This window comes from Carcharodon carcharias, chromosome 4, assembly GCF_017639515.1.
Source record: "Carcharodon carcharias isolate sCarCar2 chromosome 4, sCarCar2.pri, whole genome shotgun sequence".
Lineage (NCBI taxonomy): Eukaryota > Metazoa > Chordata > Chondrichthyes > Lamniformes > Lamnidae > Carcharodon > Carcharodon carcharias.
Genome location: NC_054470.1, coordinates 2,089,521 through 2,108,192, shown reverse-complemented (window position 1 = coordinate 2,108,192; position 18,672 = coordinate 2,089,521). Strand labels below are relative to the sequence as shown.

At 46.9% G+C, this 18,672-nt stretch overlaps 1 long non-coding RNA gene across 5 annotated transcripts in view; it reads left to right on the top strand.

The window, feature by feature from the left end:
• LOC121277280 overlaps window positions 1-18,672 on the top strand; it is a 58,552-nt gene that overhangs the window by 21,854 nt on the left and 18,026 nt on the right. For all 5 annotated transcript variants that reach the window (XR_005942844.1, XR_005942847.1, XR_005942846.1 and 2 more), the window contains one exon: window positions 17,162-17,280. This is a non-coding gene — a long non-coding RNA (uncharacterized LOC121277280). The remainder of the gene's footprint in view (window positions 1-17,161; window positions 17,281-18,672) is intronic.

The following is an 18,672-nucleotide window of genomic DNA, read 5'->3' as shown; positions in this document are numbered from 1 at the left end:
GCAGATGGAATACAACGTGGGCAAGTGTGAGGTCATGCACTTTTGGTAGAAAGAATAGAGGCATAGACTATTTTCTAAATGGGGATAGAATTTAGAAATCTGGAGTGCAAAGGGACTTGGGAGTCCTAGTCCAGGATTCTCTTAGGGTTAACTTGCAGGTTGAGTCGGTAGTTAGGAAGGCAAATGCAATGTTGGCATTTATTTCGAGAGGACTAGAATATAAAAGCAGGGGTGTGCTGTTAAGGCTTTATAAGGCTCTGGTCAGACCATATTTGGAATATTGTGAGCAATTTTGGGCCCCGTATCTCAGGAAGGATGTTCTGGCCCTGGAGAGGGTCCAGAGGAGGTTCACAAGAACAATCCCAGGAATGAAAGGCTTAACATATGAGGAACGTTTGAGGACTCTGGGTCTATAATCGATGGAGTTTAGAAGGATGAGGGGGGATCTGATTGAAACTTACAGAATACTGAAAGGCCTGGATAGAGTGGACGTGGGGAAGATGTTTCCATTAGTAGGAGAGACTAGGACCCGAGGGCACAGCCTCAGAGTAAAGGGAAGACCTTTTAGAACAGAGATGAGGAGAAACTTTTTTAGCCAGAGAGTGGTGAATCTATGGAATTCATTGCCACAGAAGGCTGTGGAGGCCAGGTCATTGAGTGCATTTAAGACAGAGATAGATAGGTTCTTGATTGGTAAGGGGATCAAAGGTTACAGGGAGAAGGTGGGAGAATGGGGTTGAGAAACTTATCAGCCATGATTGAATGGCGGAGCAGACTCGATGGGCTGAATGGCCTAATTTCTGCTCCTATGTCATATGGTCTTATGGTCTTCGGCACCATGTCAGTTGCTGATGTAAATAGTTCTTTCTCCATGTGCACTGCCTCCCATCTAATCAAAACTGCCCCTCTCAAAAAACACCTTCAGCCCTTTTGTTCTAACTAATTACTGCCCCATTTCCAACTTGTATTTCCTCTCTAAGGTCTTTGAACCAGTTGTCACATCCCAGCCCTCCCCAAATTTCCTGTTTGATTCACCCTGTTTGCAAACTTAACATACCTTTTGACCCTGAGTTGAGTTTTTGACACCATGGTTCTGATATTGAACCTCCTCCTCCAAACCCCACCCCCAAAAACAAGAAAGGTTTGGTTAAAAATGCATAAATGGGGATCCCTAACTTACTGCTTAAGTCTTTATGCTGCCAAGTTCCATGGAGAATTGGGACACCTCATTGACATGTTTAAATCGGCTTCCACATTTCAATTTCAATTTTACAGATGCTGTCTAGATTTCCCAGGGGCCAGTGAAAGGGAGGTGGGAGCTGTTGGCTCGAAGGGTTAGGTGCATTTTTTTAGCAGTTATTTTAAGTCAGAAGAGTCAGAAAGTGCCTCTCCTCTGTTGTTCATGTTCTCTCTCTCTCTCTCTCTCTCCTCCCTCATGATTGCCTCAGCCACAGGATCGCTGCCATCTCCCTCCATCCTACGCTACTACCAAGCCCCGATTGCTTGCCTCTTCATGCTCCATTGGCAGCAACCCTCTTGCACTAGATACCAGCTTTGGCCCTGCCCCTAATCCCAATTACCAGGGTCCATCCCTGGGGGTCCCATCCAGGACCAGCCAGGATGGAGGAGGCCCCAGATTGGAAGTATATCAGGTTGAGCTCTCTGGGGCCTACTAGGCAGGCTCCAATGCAGGGCTTGGGGTCGGCCATGAGGGAGGTGGGGGGGTGGGGGGTGCTGTCTTTCAGCAAGGATGGCCCCTGCTGCTAGGGGATGTCCTCCATGGGTACTCTCTGGCCCAATCAGGAGGACCCCTCCCCAAGCAGGGGCTGCCAGGGTACCTAAAAACATAAAATACCAGTGGAGGCACAAAGTCAACGGATGCCAATCCTGGCCTCCTCCTGACTGTCCTAACCGGGTGCTTCAACTGTTTTCAGCCTTATCTGCGCTCCCCCTGTATATTGGAGCCTTTACCTTTTCGATCACAAAGACTGCCCAGTTCCATAATATTGCCAACTTCTGCCATCTGCCACTAAAACAATTGCCTTTGTCACCTCCAGACCAAATACTTCAATGCTTTCTTGGTTGGCCTCCCATACCCCACCCTCCATAAATAAAATCACGCTCACCTGTAATACCTGTCAATGACCTGCATCGACTCCTGTACCCCCCAAGACCTCAACTTTAAAATCCCTGTCCTTGACAGCATTAGAGCACAAGTTTTCAGGTTGGAAAACGTACTTTAACAGGAGGACCATGTGAAGGTTGCTGTCTTACTCCCAGGGAAGATAAGTAGTCAGTAAAAATAGCCCTGTGCTGTCTGTCAACACTTCCCCAGAGCAGACAGACTTCTCAAACCCTTACACACAAGAGTCACAGAATGGTCACAACTCAGAAGAAGGCCATTCAGCCCATTGTGCCTGCACTGGCCCTCTGGAGGAGCAGTTTACCTAGTGCCACTTCACAACTTTATCCTCATAGTCCTGCACACATTTTTCCCTTTCAGATAATAATCCAATTCCCTCTTAAATGCCTCAGTTGAACTTGCCTCCACCACACTCTCAGGCAGTGCATTCCAGATCCCAACCACTCACTGCATGAATTAGTTTTTCCCCATGTCTCCATTGCTTCTTTTGCCAATTACCTTAACCCTGTGCCTTTTGGTTCTTGATCCACCAGTGGGGACAGTTTTTCTCCTATCTGTGTCCAGACCTGTCATGATTTTGAATACATCTATCAAATCTCCTGTCAATCTTCTCCAAGGAAAATAGCCCCAGTCTCTCTCATATGTCTGTGTAACTGAACCTCCTCATCCTTGGAACCCACCTTGTGAATCTTTTCTGTACTCTGAATTGTTGTCACATCTTTCATAAGTGTGATGCCTAGAACTGGAAACCATATACCAGTTGAAGTTGAACCACTGCCCTATACAAGTTTGAGATAATTGTTTTGAATAATAATTTTCATGTTTTTGCTTCCGGACAGAGCTGCTTACTACTCTGGCATTCACACTTACTGTGGACAAGATTTGTTTCCTTACTACAGACATAACAGACATTTGCCTTTTGTTCCATGACAGCTTTATCATTTAATCTCTCCCACCCTCAATCCTATCCCAGACTTCGCTTTTTATTCTTCATCTCCCTCTCTCCTTTTGATGACTTATAACCATCACATCTCTACCCTCCTTCAATTCTGAAGTGTAAATGAACAAAAGAGACGAGAAAGAGGTTTCTGCCTATCACACAATCAGTAATGTGCTATATCAATTTCAATGCTGGTGTGATGCCAGGTATGTAGGCCCTATATCCCAATGGTTGGTGGATCATATCAAACAGCACGACCCTTCGGCTGTTTGCAACAAGCCAAGTACAGACCGTACCCAACCAGCCCGTGCTTGCAAAGCTCAAAACATAATGTCCAACATTAGATGTGATTTCATGATTGGACACTTGCTAAACAACCCTGATTGTGCTAAGAATTACTCTGAAAACTAATTTAAGATTAGTAGCTGGGTTTGTGGTGTGGCTTACTTAATGTATGCTAGAAGCTGCATGCATTCACACACGGCCCTGACCTTTACAGACAGAAGGAGTATGTCCATGCATTGTGTCCTTTTCAACTAAACTAAAGCTTGGGAGACAGCCATTTCCTGGTTCATTCCCCATGGAAACACCTTAACCAATCAAGTTCACCTGACTGGTTTGAATTTGAACACAAGCTTCCCTGTTGCATTCTCTGGCGACATCCCCACCAATCAAGAGTCCACTTGCCAACCAAATAGCACTGTCTTCTCATGCAGTATAAATTATTGTTTCCTTTACTGTTAGTATTCCTGTGAACTGTCCTGATGAGTGCAAGACAAAAATTCAACAGTATGTCTTTTTTTTCAGTGATAACTGGAGTTCTGTACTACCAAAATTCTATACTCTAAAATTATTGAACCTCTCTGCAATTTCCTTTAAATTCGTTCCTCTACATTCTTCCCACTAGTTGGTGGTCTATAGACTACACCAAGCAATGTAATTGCATCTTTTTTGTTCCTTATCTCTGGCCAAATAGATTCTGTCATTGTCCCCTCTGGGACATCCTCTCTCTCCAATGTTGCAATGTTCTCCTTAATCAATACTGCCATCCCTACCCCTCTCCTTCCTTTTCTATCTTTCCTGAGCACCTTGTACCCAGGAATGTTTAATACCCAATCCTACCCTTCTGAGTGAAGTCTCTGTTATAGCCATAACATCATCTGCTTCTGTAACTCATTAGTCTTGGACTGTAACCACTGGCTGTTCACCCCCCAACCCCCAGAGTGCTCTGCAGCTGCTTAGTGACATCCTTGACCCTGGTACCAGGGAGGCAACCTTCCTGTTACTCGCCATTTCAGTTCACTGTCTTGTTTTCATACCCGCTTTTCTATTCTCGACCCGCTACGATTGTTCCAGTGAAGTCCAACACGAGCTGGAGTAGCAGCACCTCGTCTTCCCATTAGGCACTTTACAGCCTTCTGGACTCAACATTGAGTTCAACAATGAACTCTTCAGATCATGAACTCTGTCCTCCATTTAAATGTATTTTCCACCAGTGCCAGTCTGTTTATCTTGTTCTCATGCTTTTGTTTTAAGACAGCGTTGACCTCTCCGCTATTAACATATTATGCTAATTTGCTTTCAGATGGAGCTGACCTTAATTTTGATATTAACACCTACTCTGGGCCAAAGCTTTCATCTTTAATACTATCACTACCACTCCCTTTGTCTTGTGTTCCAGGTCATCTTTTGTCATTTAGTCGCTTCTGTCCTCCAACCTATCCCTGGCTTTCTATTTTGCTTGACCTGCCATCCCCAGCTTTTCAACAGCATAAAACCCATCACATTTCTACCTCTCCAGTTCTGAAGAAAGGTCATATTGGACTTGAAATGTCAACTCTGTTTCTCTCTCCACAAATGCTGCTGAGTGTTTCCAGCATTTTCTGTTTTTATTACAGGCAGTTTACCATCCTGAATTCATGTCTGCAGCCACAGAAATGCCTAATCCCCTATCCTGTTGAATCTCCTATCACTATTGCTCTTCCAGTTTTCTTTGTGTCCCCCATCCCCCTGCTCCTGTACAGCTGAGCCACTTGTGTTGCCATGGACTTGGCTCTGGCTACACTCCCCAGATGACCCATCACTCTCATCAGTATTCAAGACTGAACACTGGTTGGAGAGTGTGACACGCTCAGGGGACTCCTGCACTACCTGCTTGTTTCTTCTTGACTGGCTGGATGTCACCCAATCCCTCTCTCCATTCATACTTTTAAGTTGCAGGGTGAGCACATCTATAAACATGCTACCCACGAAGCTCTTGACCCCACAGATGCACTGCAGTGATGCCAGTTGCTGTACAAGCTTTGAAACAGAACTCGAGCTGCCACAACTGACATTTCCTGCACATGTGGTTATCCAGAACATAGGAAGTGTCCTGGAGATCCCACGTAGCACAGGATGTGCACTGTGGAGGTTCGAGCAGAGCTGCCACTCCTCTACATATTAGGTAATAAATCTTGTTCCTACTAATTAACCTTCTAGGATTAATAATAAACCTCACTAATATGAACGTACAAATTAGGAGTAGGCCATTCAGCCCTTCGAGCCTGTTCAGCTATTCAAAAAATCCTGGCTGACCTGATTGTGCCCTAAACTACGTTTTCCTGCCTATCCCGATAACTTTTGACTCCCTTGTTAGTCAAGAGCCTTCTACCTTAAAAATATTCAGTGACCCTGCCTTCACTGCTCTCTGGGGAAGGGAGTTCCAAAGATGTGTGACCCTTAGAAAAAAATTCTACTATTAAATTGCTGAAAAATATTAGCAAACTTAAAAATAAAAAGACACATGAGCTACTCCCTTTCCTTCTGTTACATCGCTTAAATATAGGGAAGTTAACTGAATGTCATGATCTTCATCTCCCAGTTGGCTAGATTCAATCCTGAAGGTAAAGCAGCAGCAATACTCACCAGCCAATCAACTCACGGCTTTACTTTGATGTCACTGTTTGATTTTTTTTTCTCTTTTTTCCTAAACTCCACAATGATCCTGACCTGCTTCATACTTCCCCTGGTCTCTTCCCACTCCTCCCGGTCTCTTCACAATGATCCTGAGATGAAGTAGACAGTCCACTGATGGCAACCAAATCAAGCAAAGCAGCAGGAGTCAATGGGATTTACCCAGAATTCCTGAAGAACTTTCAATCATAGGGAAGGAAATGGCTAGCAAAGCTGTTTACCAACAGCTTCAGCACAAGCACCATTCCAAAATCTGGTGCCACTCCAAGATGGTGGCTGCTGCCGAGCTGGGGCAACCCACTCAATGGCACAGGCAGCTACCGCCCATTATCCTGTATTTAGTAACATGTAAGGTCCTGGAACACCTCCTGCTAAATGGACTGAATCCCACCCTGGAAGCAGAAATGCCCGTCCCCCTCCACCCCAAACAGGCAGGTTTTCACACAGGCTGCACCTGCTCTGAGCACATCCTGACACTGACCTCCCACATTGAGGCCACTTTCCAGAAAGGGCTGAAGAAAGGATTTGCCCTTGTTGACTTATCCTGTGCCTATGATCAGGATGGCACACGGACATCTCCACAATCATCTGCTACTTAAAAACCCTACAAACTAATCCGCATCCAACAGCTCTGTGAGCACCTTGGAGATCAGATTAGCTGCCCACACATAACCAGTAACAGGTTTACACAGGGATCAGCCCTCACACCAACTCATTTCCACATATATACCAGTGAGGTCCCTCCCACAGAGTCACAGCTCATCACATATGCTGATGACTTTGCCTTGGCTTTCCAGGCTAAAGAACTTCAGGACGTTAAGAAAACATTCACTGAAGATCTATGTTCTCTGGAAGCCTACTTCAGAAAATGGAGACTTCGAGCCAAACACTGAAAAACTTGAAGGTGATGGAAGAACTTCAAGTCCAGTTCTGTGGCTGAACACCCAATGCATTATACATTGGCCTTTTCTACATGTTGTTCTTTTGCCAATCACCTTAAACCAGTGTCCACTGATTCTCGAACCCTCTGCTAATGGGAACAGTTTCTCCCTCCCCCTCTCTGGTCTGTCTAGACCTTTTATGATGTTGAACATCTCTATCAAATCCTCTCTGTTCTGTAATGAGAACAGCCCTAGCTTCTCCAATCCATTCTTGTAACTGAAGTCCTTCAGCCCTGGAACCATAACCACCAATCTTTTCTGCACCATCTCTGAAGTCTTCACATCCTTCCTAAAGGCTGGTGCCTAGAATTGGACACATTGCATCGGCCTCAACTGGAGTATTGTTTTAAAAAGCGTTCCTATAACTTGCTTGCTTTTGTACTCTGTGGCCCGAATTTCACGCTGGTCGGGTGCACGTGATTGGTGGACCTGGAAACAGCTGTGGTGTCCGCACTGTCAGAGCCACATGATTTCATGCTGACTGACCAATTAAGGGCAACGCGCCCAGACATTGGTGCCGGCTGGGGGAGTGTGGCGGGCGCTGGGTGGCATGGTGACCCAGAGAGGGGTATAAAACGAGCTCAGGTAGTTCCCTGATGGCTGCCAGGAGTTTGGGAGGAGCCTGTCAATGAGAGACTGGAAAATCGGGCATAAGTGATGCCCTCAGCACCCGGTGGGCACGCCAGGTGGGCACTCTGCCCCACAACCCTCAGACAACAGCCTGCGCACCCTAGTGGAGGCATTGGGTGCTGGGTGTGAAATACTCATGACGCGGGATGGCAAGAGAAGGACACCCTACGAGAGGAAGAAGGCCTGGACGGGGTTGGCTGCCCAGGTGAGTGGGCATGATGTGGTGTGCTGCACCTGGATCCAAGTGTGGGGAACGGTTTAGTGATCTGTGCTTCATTAGGATGATTATCGATTTAGCACGGAACTGAGTATAGACGTGTCGGAGAGTGGCCTTAAGTCCCAGCACTCAGGTGAGATGCATAGTGCTAAATGGCACACATCCCTGCACCTTCCAACGGTGGGAAATGTTGCCACTTAGCTTGTTTATATGGAAGGGTGAGGAGTGCCAATGTGATGGGCACCTCAAAGGGGCTCTGCTGGAGGGTGGGCTGTAAGGCTGGAATGGTGTTGCAGATAGATGACGTTCTAATGAATGCACTTGTGTCCATACAGGAGAAGAGAAGCCATAACACGCTGGAGCGCACACAGACAGGTGGTGGGATGTCCAACGTCCTGATCCTCTCCGGGTTTGAGATGGATGAACCGGATATGGAATCTGAGCGAGGAGCAAGGTCCACAGGCCTTGGAGAGGCAGGGGTCTTGGAGGACAGTGAGAGTCCAGTGGGCAGATGAAAGACCGGGGGAGTGTGCAAGAAAGGTAGAGTCATGGGACCTCCAATGAGAAATTCAAATCCAGAGTACCCATTGTTTGTCCAATCACAGTGCCTCAGTGAGGCAGTTCTCTGTTGTGACAAGCAGCCATCTTTCATGATGTTCCTAACTGACATATTCTGTTCCTCCCTCAGAAGCATCATCATCATCATGACGTGTCACTGACCCTGAGAAGCCCCCCTTGACACCCGAGGAGGAATCGCCGAGTGATGTACCCGTGTGACATCCACTCTCTGCACCAAGCACCAGTGCAGATACAGGCATGTCGGAGGGCAATAGCACATTAGCTCAGTTTGTGGTGCACAGTGGTGAGGGTACATCACACTCACATGAGGAGCAGGCGAAGGCAGAGTGTCCAGGGTGTCAGCAGTTGGAGGACTGTTGGAGACCTGGACTATGCAGATGACGAGCCTCTGGAGCTATCCAGCAGGTAGCAGATGCTGGACGTCCAGCAGAAAGTGCGGGAAGATCTGGCGGATATACCTGGGTGTCTGTGTGCCATGGTCTCCATCATGGAGGAGTCCATGCAGAGCATGAGCACTACGTTGACCCTGAGCATGAGCGCGCTTCCTCCTCCATTGAGAGAGTGGTGACTCTCATGGAGAGGTTCCTGGGGTTGCATTTGGACCTGCAAGACCACACACAGGCAATGAGCTCAGGTGGTCACTGCCAGTGTGAGAGATGGACGAGGCACCGCCCATCCATCACTGGTGAGCAGAGATGTCCAGACATATTTCAGGCTGGTGGGTGAGCTGTCTGTTGTCCCTGTTGGCTCCTCTCAGGGAGCTTCGGATGAGGGCAGCAGCCCCCCTGCCAGTGCCCGTGGCACCTTGTGAGGCCATGATGACGGAGGAGTGCTCAGTTGGTTGCACCCTCCCGGGTGGTGCCTGCTCAGGTTCCGCTCGCCAGAGGATGCCCACCAAGGTAATCGGCCGACACGCCAGCAGAATCAGCAATCCGCCTCCAATGCGCTGCCAGCGAGTGGGAGGGCCCAAGACATAGCGCTCGCAGGCTTACGTTTGAGGCACCGTGAGCACAGGATGGGTGACATTTCATTAGTGCTACGTATTGTTTTTGTGTGACTTTGGCAACCATATTATGTTTTGTTCCTCGTTTGCAAATCTGGTGAAGGTTAAAATCTAGATTTTGTTTCAATGCCCTGAGTGTCCCTCATGTTTTCCAGGCCTCATCAGTGCTTTGATAGACAGCAGGAGCAGCAAACTTTATGACGGAGGTTGTGAGGTGACATTGGGGTCATGGCAATGCCATCTCAGGAATGTGTGGTAAGGAGGCAGTGCCCTTGCAGTGAGATGGAAGCCAAGCTTTGGCAGCATTGCTGAAGGTGCCTTGAATTGAGCCTCCCTGAAGATTGATGATCAAACCTACCTCCCAAGGCCCAGGCCCATCATCAGGTCCATCTGTGGAGTCTGTGACTAAAGCGTGTGGACCTGTCTCGCAATTATCCTCAAGTGGGTCACCCTGTTGCCAGTGCCGGATTGTGCAGAGTGCAGCAGACAGAAGTGGACAATGCCTATAAGGGACACGTGCTCTTGAGGATATTGCAGGAAACCCCGGAACATTCCAGGCAGCAGAATCTCATCTTCAGTCGCCCTATTGTCCTCTCAGCCACCGCCCTTGTGGAGCCATGAGTCCGATTGTACCTCCCTTCTGCCCCTGTCCTTGGGCGTCATGAGCCACCTTTTCAACAGATACCCTTTGTCACCCAGCAACCATCCATCCTCGGCATCTGGGAATGCTGCGGGATGTATGCAGGGAAGTGTGATGACGCAGGCGTCATTGTGCGCTTGGCAGTGTGCCCACCAACAACTAATCAGCCGCTTAAGGCAATTAAAAGGGCAGCTGACTGGATGTTGCCGGGAAGATTTTTGCTCAGTCCTCAGGCAGCCGTCCTGTTCTTTCACTTTTCTCATCCATAACACGGGACAGGAGCATTGGCTGTGTGCATTGTTAGGAGTTCAGATTAGACTTTGCTGTTGATATTTCAGCTCTTTCCCTCTTTCTTTCCCCTGATGTAAGTATTTGCTTTGTTAGCCTTGTTCTGAGGACTCCTGTCAGCTCTGTTGGAGCATTTCTGCCCAGTACAGCCTTCAGTGCATGTGGCAGTGCCACCTGCCTTTCAGCAGATGGGGATTGTGTACTCCACTTGCAGCACCTCCTCTGAGGAAGAGAGGGGCAGCAAGGAGAGGAGGGTAGCTGTCCGCAGGCAGTGTCGCAAGGAAGGATCTGTGGGAGGAGAGGCGCAGGCACAGGGGGTGCAGGGCCAGCAAGGTGGACAGGATCACAGCAGATGCCACAATCCTGCTGCCAGAGTGTACAGGCAGCAATCCAGCGACCTCAACATGTCCAAGGTCCAGTGCCACAGGAGGCCCTGCCTCTCTAGGGACATCGTGACACCATATGTCAGATGATTGATCTGGAAATGCCCTCTAACTGTGTGGGTGGGCACCCAATGCCAGTGGCTCTGAAGGTCACAGTAGCCCTCAATTTTTATGCACCCAGATCTTTCCAGGGGTCACTGGGGGATCTGTGTGGAGTGTCCCAATCATCTGTCCACAGTTGTCAGGCTCGTCACTGATGCTCTGATCAGACAAGTCCTCACATTCATTCATTACTAGACAGACCAAACTAGCCAGGCTGAGCAAGCCAGAGGTTTCACAGCTATTGCTGGCTTCCCCTATATCTAGGATGCCATGGACTGCACTCGTGTGCCCATCAAGGTGCCAGCGGGTCAGCCGGATGCCTTTGTGAATAGTAAAGGTTACCACTCCATGTACATGCAGATAGTATGTGACCACAGGACCCAGATTCTGCAAGTCTGTGCCAGGTACCCTGCAGCTCCTTACCCTACCCCCCCCCCCCCCCCTTTTAATCTGGTCATTGGATGAGAAAAGTGAAAGAACAGGACGGCTGCCTGTGCTCTGACTGAAAAACTTCCCGGCAACATCCTGTCAGCTGCCCTTTTAATTGCCTTAAGTGGCTGACTCGTTGGTGGGCACGCTGCCAAGTGCACAATGATGTCGGGGTGTACGCCTACATCGTCACACGTGATTTACCCTTTCTCCAGGTTGGCCACGGGCCTGAAACTAACACTTGAAATTCTGGCCTATGCCTCTGTTTATGAAGCTCAGGATCCCATTGGTCTCTTTAAAATATTTCTCAACCTGTCCTGCCACCTTCAATGATTTGTGCACATGTACCCCACCCTGGTCTCTCTTTTCTTGCATCCCTTTCACAATTATATTCTTTATATCACCTCTCCTCGTTGTTCCTGCCAAGGTGTAACACTCCACTTTTGTCTGAATTAAATTTCAGCTGCTGTAAATAATAGACACTAATAAATCCAGTAGGGAAGGTGGGAGAAACTTCAGGCTGAGTTTTCTGAGGAGCTGGATGTCCCACTGCTGGGTTGAAAGTGGGAGTCAACCTTGCTCAGCGGGATCTTGGGGTGATATTTTTACCGGAGACAGCCAATTAACAGGCCACCGCTGGGGTTGCCATCCGTTTTAAGGATGGTGACTCGCCCCCAAGGGTTGTCACCCCTCAGCATTGCCATCACTAGTGGTAGCCATTGCTGAGGTTGCAGCTGCAGAATGTGGGTGTCTGAGCGGTTTATTTAAGTGTCTTTGGAGAGGCCAGGGCCAGGCATAAAGGTCCCAGCGATCAGGGATGATAGCTGTTACAGTGGTGGTGTCATTGTCCCCCCTCTGTACCATGGAATGCCCATGAAGGAGGCTTCTCCCCGCATCTTCGGTATTAATTGGCTATTAAGTGGTTCAGTTGGCTCCCTGGTGGGCAACTGCGCTGCGAAGGTTCCTAAGGCTGGCAATATGCCATGGTGGCGGGTAGATGTCAGGCTCCCCTCTTGATACCTGCCCCCAACATCCTGCCAGTTATAGAGTCAGAGTCTTGGGGTCTACAGCACAAAAAAAGGCTCTTTGGCCCATAGGTCAAGCAAGTACTTAACTATTCTAATCCCATTTTCCAGCACTAGGCCCATAGCCTTGTATGTCATGGTATCGCAAGCACACATCCAAATATTTCTTAAATGTTATGAGTGTTTCTGCCTCTACCACCCTTTCAGGCAGTGAGTTCCAGATTCCCACCATTCTCTGGGTGAAAAAATTCTTCCTCACATCCCCTCTAAACCTCCTGCCCGTTACCATAAATCTATGCCCTCTGGTTATTGATCCTTCCATCAAGGGGAAAAGTTCCTTTCTATCTATGCCCCTCATAATTTTACACACCTCAATCACGTCCCCCCTCAACCTCCTCTGCTCCAGGGAAAATAACCCCAGTCTATCGAATCTCTCATAACTAAAACTTTCCAGCCCAGGCAACATCCTGGTAAATCCCTCTGCACTCTCTCTAGTGCAATCACATCCTTCCTATAATGCGGATTCCAGAACTGCATGCAATACTCTAGCTGTGGCCTAACCAGCGTTTTATACAGTTCCAGCATAACCTCCCAGCTTTTATATTCTACGCCTTGGCAAATAAAGGCAAGTATCCCATATGTCTTTCTAACCACCTTATCTACCTGTCCCGCTACCTTAAGGGACCGGTGGACATGCACACCAAGGTCCCTCTGATCGTCGGTACTTCCCAGGGTCCTACCATTCATCGTGTATTCCCATGCCTTGTTTGTCCTGCCCAAGTGCATCACTTCACACTTATCTGGGTTAAATTCCATTTGCCACTGATCAGCCCATCTGACCAGCCCGTCTATATCCTCCTGTAATCTAAGGCTATCCTCCTCACTATTTACCACCCCACCAATTTTCATGTCATCTGTGAACTTACTGATCAACCCTCCTAAGTTCAAGTCTAAATCGTTTATATATACCACAGACAGCAAGGGACCCACCACCGATCCCTGTGGAACGCCACTGGACACAGGCATCCAGTCACAAAAACACCCCTCGACTGTCACCCTCCACCTCCCAACCTGCCTCCACTGGACCAGGGAAATCCTGCCCTTCTTTACCCAGAGTGGTGAGAATCTACAACTCATCACTACATGGGGTAGCTGAGGCAAACAGTATAGATGCATTTAAGGAGATGTTACATAAACACATGAGGGATAAAGGAATGGAAGGATATGTTGAGTTGGTTAGCCGTAGTGGGGCAGAAGGGGGCTTGTATGGAGCATAAATAATCTGTTACAGTGCTGCACATTCTGTGTAACCCCTCCCTCCACAGTCTTGGCCCTCTCTGTCCGGCCTGACAGCATCTCTCCCCAAGTTTCTTACTTACTTTGAGTTCTCTTGTACTTGGATGCCATATCCATATGTAAGCTTCTGATGCCCAGACTTGTATAAATCTAGGATAAAAACAAAATACTGCGGATGCTGGAAATCTGAAACAAAAACAAAAATTGCTGGAAAAACTCAGCAGGTCTGAGAGCATCTGTGGAGAGAAAGACAGAGTTAACGTTTCGAATCCGTGTGACTTCTTCAGAATGAAAGATAAGCAAAAATGTGGTGAAATATATACTGTTTAAGGGGCGGTGGGGGGGGGCTGCAGGTGAAGCTGGATCGAGGGCCAGTGATAGGTGGAGGCAAAGGAGAGATTGACAAAGGTGTCATTAACAAAAGGTGGAAGGGGTGTTGACGGTGGTGATAGTGAATAAAGGAGGTGCTAATGGTGACATTAAGAGTGGAAAGCAGGATGAGCAAGTGACAAACGGCTCTAGTTGGGGGAGGGGATGGTGTGGGAGAAAAGATCAAAATAGGCTTAAAAAGTGGGGATAAAACAATAAATGGAAATAAATAAATAGAAAATAAAAGAAATAGGTGGGAAAAAATTATATAAATATATATAAATAAATTTTAAAAATAAATATTTGAATAAAGGGGATCAAGAAGGGGTGGGGACAGAGGAGAGAGTTCATGATAGAAGTTGTTGAACTCAATGTTAAGTCTGGAAGGCTGTAAAGTGCCTAGTCGGAAGATGAGGTGCTGTTCCTCCAGTTTGCGTTGGGTTTCACTGGAACAATGCAGCAGGTCAAGGATAGACATGTGAGCATGAGAGCAGGGTGGAGTGTTGAAATGGCAAGCGACATGAAGGTTTGGGTCATGTTTGCGGACAGACTGAAGGTGTTCCACAAAGTGGTCACCAGTCTGCGTTTGGTCTCTCCAATGTAGTGGAGACCACATTGGGAGCAGTGAATGTAGTAGACTAAATTGAGGGAAGTGCAAGTGAAGTGCTACTTCACTTGAAAGGAGTGTTTGAGCCCTTGGACGATGAGGGGAGGAGGGGGGAAGTAAAGAGGCAGGTGTTGCGCCTTCTGCGATTGCATGGGAAGGTGCCGTGGGAGGGGGTTGAGGTGTAGGGGATGATGTGATGGAGGAGTGGACCAGAATGTCCCGGAGGGAATGGTCCCTGCGGAATGCCAACAGGGGGTTGTGAAGGGAAGATGTGTTTGGTGGTGGCATCATGCTGGAGTTGGCGGAAATGGTGGAGGATGATCCTTTGCGGAGGCTGGTGGGGTGAAAAGTGAAGACAAGGGGCCACCAGGATGGTCTGAATGCTCTCCGCTTCTTCCTTGAACAGAGCCCCGAATAATCCCCATCCACCACTACTCTCCTCCATCTGGCTGAACTTGTTCTCTCACTGAACAATTTCTCCTTAAACTCCTCTCACTTTCTCCAAATAAAAGGTGTGGCTATGGGTACCCGCCTGGGCCCCAGCTATGCCTGTCTCTTTATGGGGTATGTGGAACATTCCTTGTTCCAGTCTTACTCACGCCCCCTCCCACAACTCTTTCTCCGGTACGTTGATGACTGTTTCGGTGCTGCTACATGCTCTCATTTGGACCTGGAAAAATGTATTAATTTTGCTTCCAATTTCCACCCCTCCGATCACTTTAAGATGGTCCATCTCTGACACTTCCCTTCCTTGACCTCTCTGTCTCAATTTCTGGTGATAGACTGTCCACCAATATCCATTACAAGCCTACCGACTCCCACACCCACCTCGACTACAGCTCCTCACACTCCGCTTCCTGTAAGGACTCCATCCCATTCTCTCGGTTACTCCGTCTCTGTCGCATCTGTTCCGATGATGTTACCTTCAAAAACAGTTCCTCTGACATGTCCTCCTTCTTCCTTAACCGAGGTTTCCCACCCATGGTCGTTGACAGGGCCCTCAACCGTGTCCAGCCCATCTCCCGCACCTCTGCCCGCACACCTTCCTCCCCCTCCCAGAACCATGATAGGGTTCCCCTTGTCCTCACTTATCACCCCACCAGCCTCCGCATTCAAAGGATCATCCTCCACCATTTCTGCCAAATCCAGCATGATGCCACTACCAAACACATCTTCCCTTCACCCCCCCTGTCGGCATTCCGTAGGGATCGTTCCCTCCGGGACACCCTGGTCCACTCTTCCAACCCCCCCCACACCTTAACCCCCTCCCAAGGCACCTTCCCATGAAATTTCCTGAAGGTGCAACTACCTACCCCTTAACTTCCCTCCCTTCACCATCCAAGGGCTCAAACACTCCTTTCAGTTGAAGCAGCATTTCTCTTGCACTTCCTTCAATTTAGTCTACTGCATTCACTGCTCCCAATGTGGTCTCTACATTGGAGGGACCAAACGCAGACTTGGTGACCGCTTTGCAGAACACCTTCAGTCTGTCCGCAAGCATTACCCAGACCTCCCTGTCGCTTGCCATTTTAACACTCCACCCTGCTCTCTTGCCCACATGTCTGTCCTTGGCCTGCTACATTGTTCCAGTGAAGCCCAATGTAAACTGGAGGAACAGCACCTCATCTTCCGACTAGGCACTTTACAGCCTTCTGGACTTAACATTGAGTTCAACAACTTCAGATCATGAACTCCATCCTCGTCCCTTTTTGATCCCCTTTTTTCAAATATTTTTAAATTTTTTATATATATATATTTTTCCCGCCTTTTTTCTTTTATAATTATTTATTTATTTCTGTTCATTGTTTTATCCCCAACTTTTTAGCCTATTTTGATCTTTTCTCCCACATCATCCCCTCCCCCAATTCCACCCCCACTAAGACCATCTGTCACTTGCTCATCCTGCTTTCCACTCTTAATGTCACCATTAGCACCTCCTTTAGTCAGTATCATCACCATCAACACCTCTTCCACCTTTTGTTTATGACATCTTTGTCAATCTCTCCTTTGCCTCCACCTATCACTGGCCCTCGATCCAGCTTCACCTGCCGGTGTAAACAGTATATATTTCACCACATTTTTGCTTCTGAAGAAGGGTCATTCGGACTCAACGTTAACTCTGTCTTTCTCTCCAGAGAAGCCCTCAGACCTGCTGAGTCTTTCCAGCAATTGTTGTTTTTGATGTGGAAACGTAGCTTTGCTTTTTCTATCAATATTGGGTGCAGCTTTGAATACTGTTTTGTAAATCCAACTGTTCATGGTGTTGGTATTTGTTTTTTAAAAATTGGTCTTTCCTTCCCATGGAAACTACACATACCTAAATTGTGCAACAGTAATAACTGAATAAATGCACCGATGTCTTTTCAGTTATGTTGCAAAGCTAGCTTTAAACTTGGAAGTATACTTTGATATTCCTGAATAAACCAGACAGATTGGGATAAAAATGACTACAAATTATATCAAATGATGTTACTGAAACCGAGAACTCTATTGCTGTAACATCCTTTTTAACGTGGAATGGCTTTTATTGCAGCTGTACTGTTTCCCTTTATTGTACTCTCCCTGTACTGCATGTAACAAAATGCCAACACGCTACATCTTTTTACTTCCTTAGTGCTCCCTTGATATCATCCAGGCCTGGAGTAAATTTTAGGATTGCATCAGTGAAGTTTGCTGTAGAAAGCTGGCTGGGCCTGCTGTAGCTAATACTCTGGAATGAATCCTTATGGAACAGTAATGTACCTTTTCTCATCTCGAGATTAACTACTGTACTGAGATAAGTGTTGCATGCTTAATTTTTCAATGTGAAAACAATATAGTTCAGCTAACATTTTATTTGAACAGGAAGTTGCTATTATGTAATTCTTTTGCAGATGTTGCATCTTTTCCATGTGTTATGTTGGCACAGCGCCAGTTGTTTAGGCAAACGCCCTTACAACAAAGTGCAGCTGGAGTGTAAAGTCCTTCACAATGAGTACAGGAGGTCCTTTTTTTTATATTTCAATAGGTGCGATGTGCTGTTCCTTAAAGAAACATTTAAGTACACTATTCCTAAATTGTAGGCCTATTGAATTAATTCCATTCCACAAGTTTTGGATGCACATTATGAGAAGACTTGATTTCTTTTTTATATGAAGCGGCATAACAGTGTCACCAAGGTAACCGAGGAGGGGTATTTTATGAATTTGACCTTTGTTTTTAAAAGTGTAAAAATACTCGAAGGCTTTGTACTTGGTGCCAGAGGACAAGCACCTGGGGATTTTTTTGTAGCCTAATGCTTACTCCAACTATCAGCTTAAATATAAAATAAAAACAAAAACTGCTGAATAAACTCAGCAAGTCTGACAGCATCTGTGGAGAGAGAAACAGAGTTAACGTTTTGAGTCTGAATGACCCTTCTTTCCCTACAGACTCGAAACGTTAACTCTGTTTCTCTCTCCACAGATGCTGTCAGACCTGTTGAGTTTTTCTAGCATTTTCTGTTTTTATTTCAGATTTCCAGTATCTGCAGTATTTTGCTTTTATCAGCTTAAATGTCATGTTATGTATTGACCTCTTTCCTGGTGTAAAGGACTGTTTTAGCTAACAGAGTTACTGGTAATTGCATAAAATATTGGCTAGCAATACTTCAGTGATAGTGTCCGTAGATGTAACTCACAAAATAAAGTGTAAAATGCTTAATGCACTACTTGAAACCACAGAACAATGGGTATATCATGAGTTGTTCTCAATTTATGACACCTTTTTTTTGATGTTTTCCGTTAGGCTTGAAACACTGTCCCTTCATAGAATCCCATTCCAGATTTTAATTTATTTTTGCACAAGTGTTTCCTACAACTCTGAACATTCTGACAGTGCAAAGCTTCAAATCCCAAAGAATGGGTGGGATTTTCTAGCCCTGATACTGGGCATCTTCATGGGCTGGATGGGGACACTTGGAGAGCTGTTAAAAGTCAACGGCTGTCCAAATTTTCTCGTCCCACTGTGACAATGTCCACCGGGGCATCCTGGCCAATGTATCTTGCATCTCTAGTTGTGTGTGTTGTAACAGTCACTTAACTTTTGCAGTTATCAAATTGTATCCAGTAAATGTTTTATACATATCTGCTCTTTTCAGTCATGTAA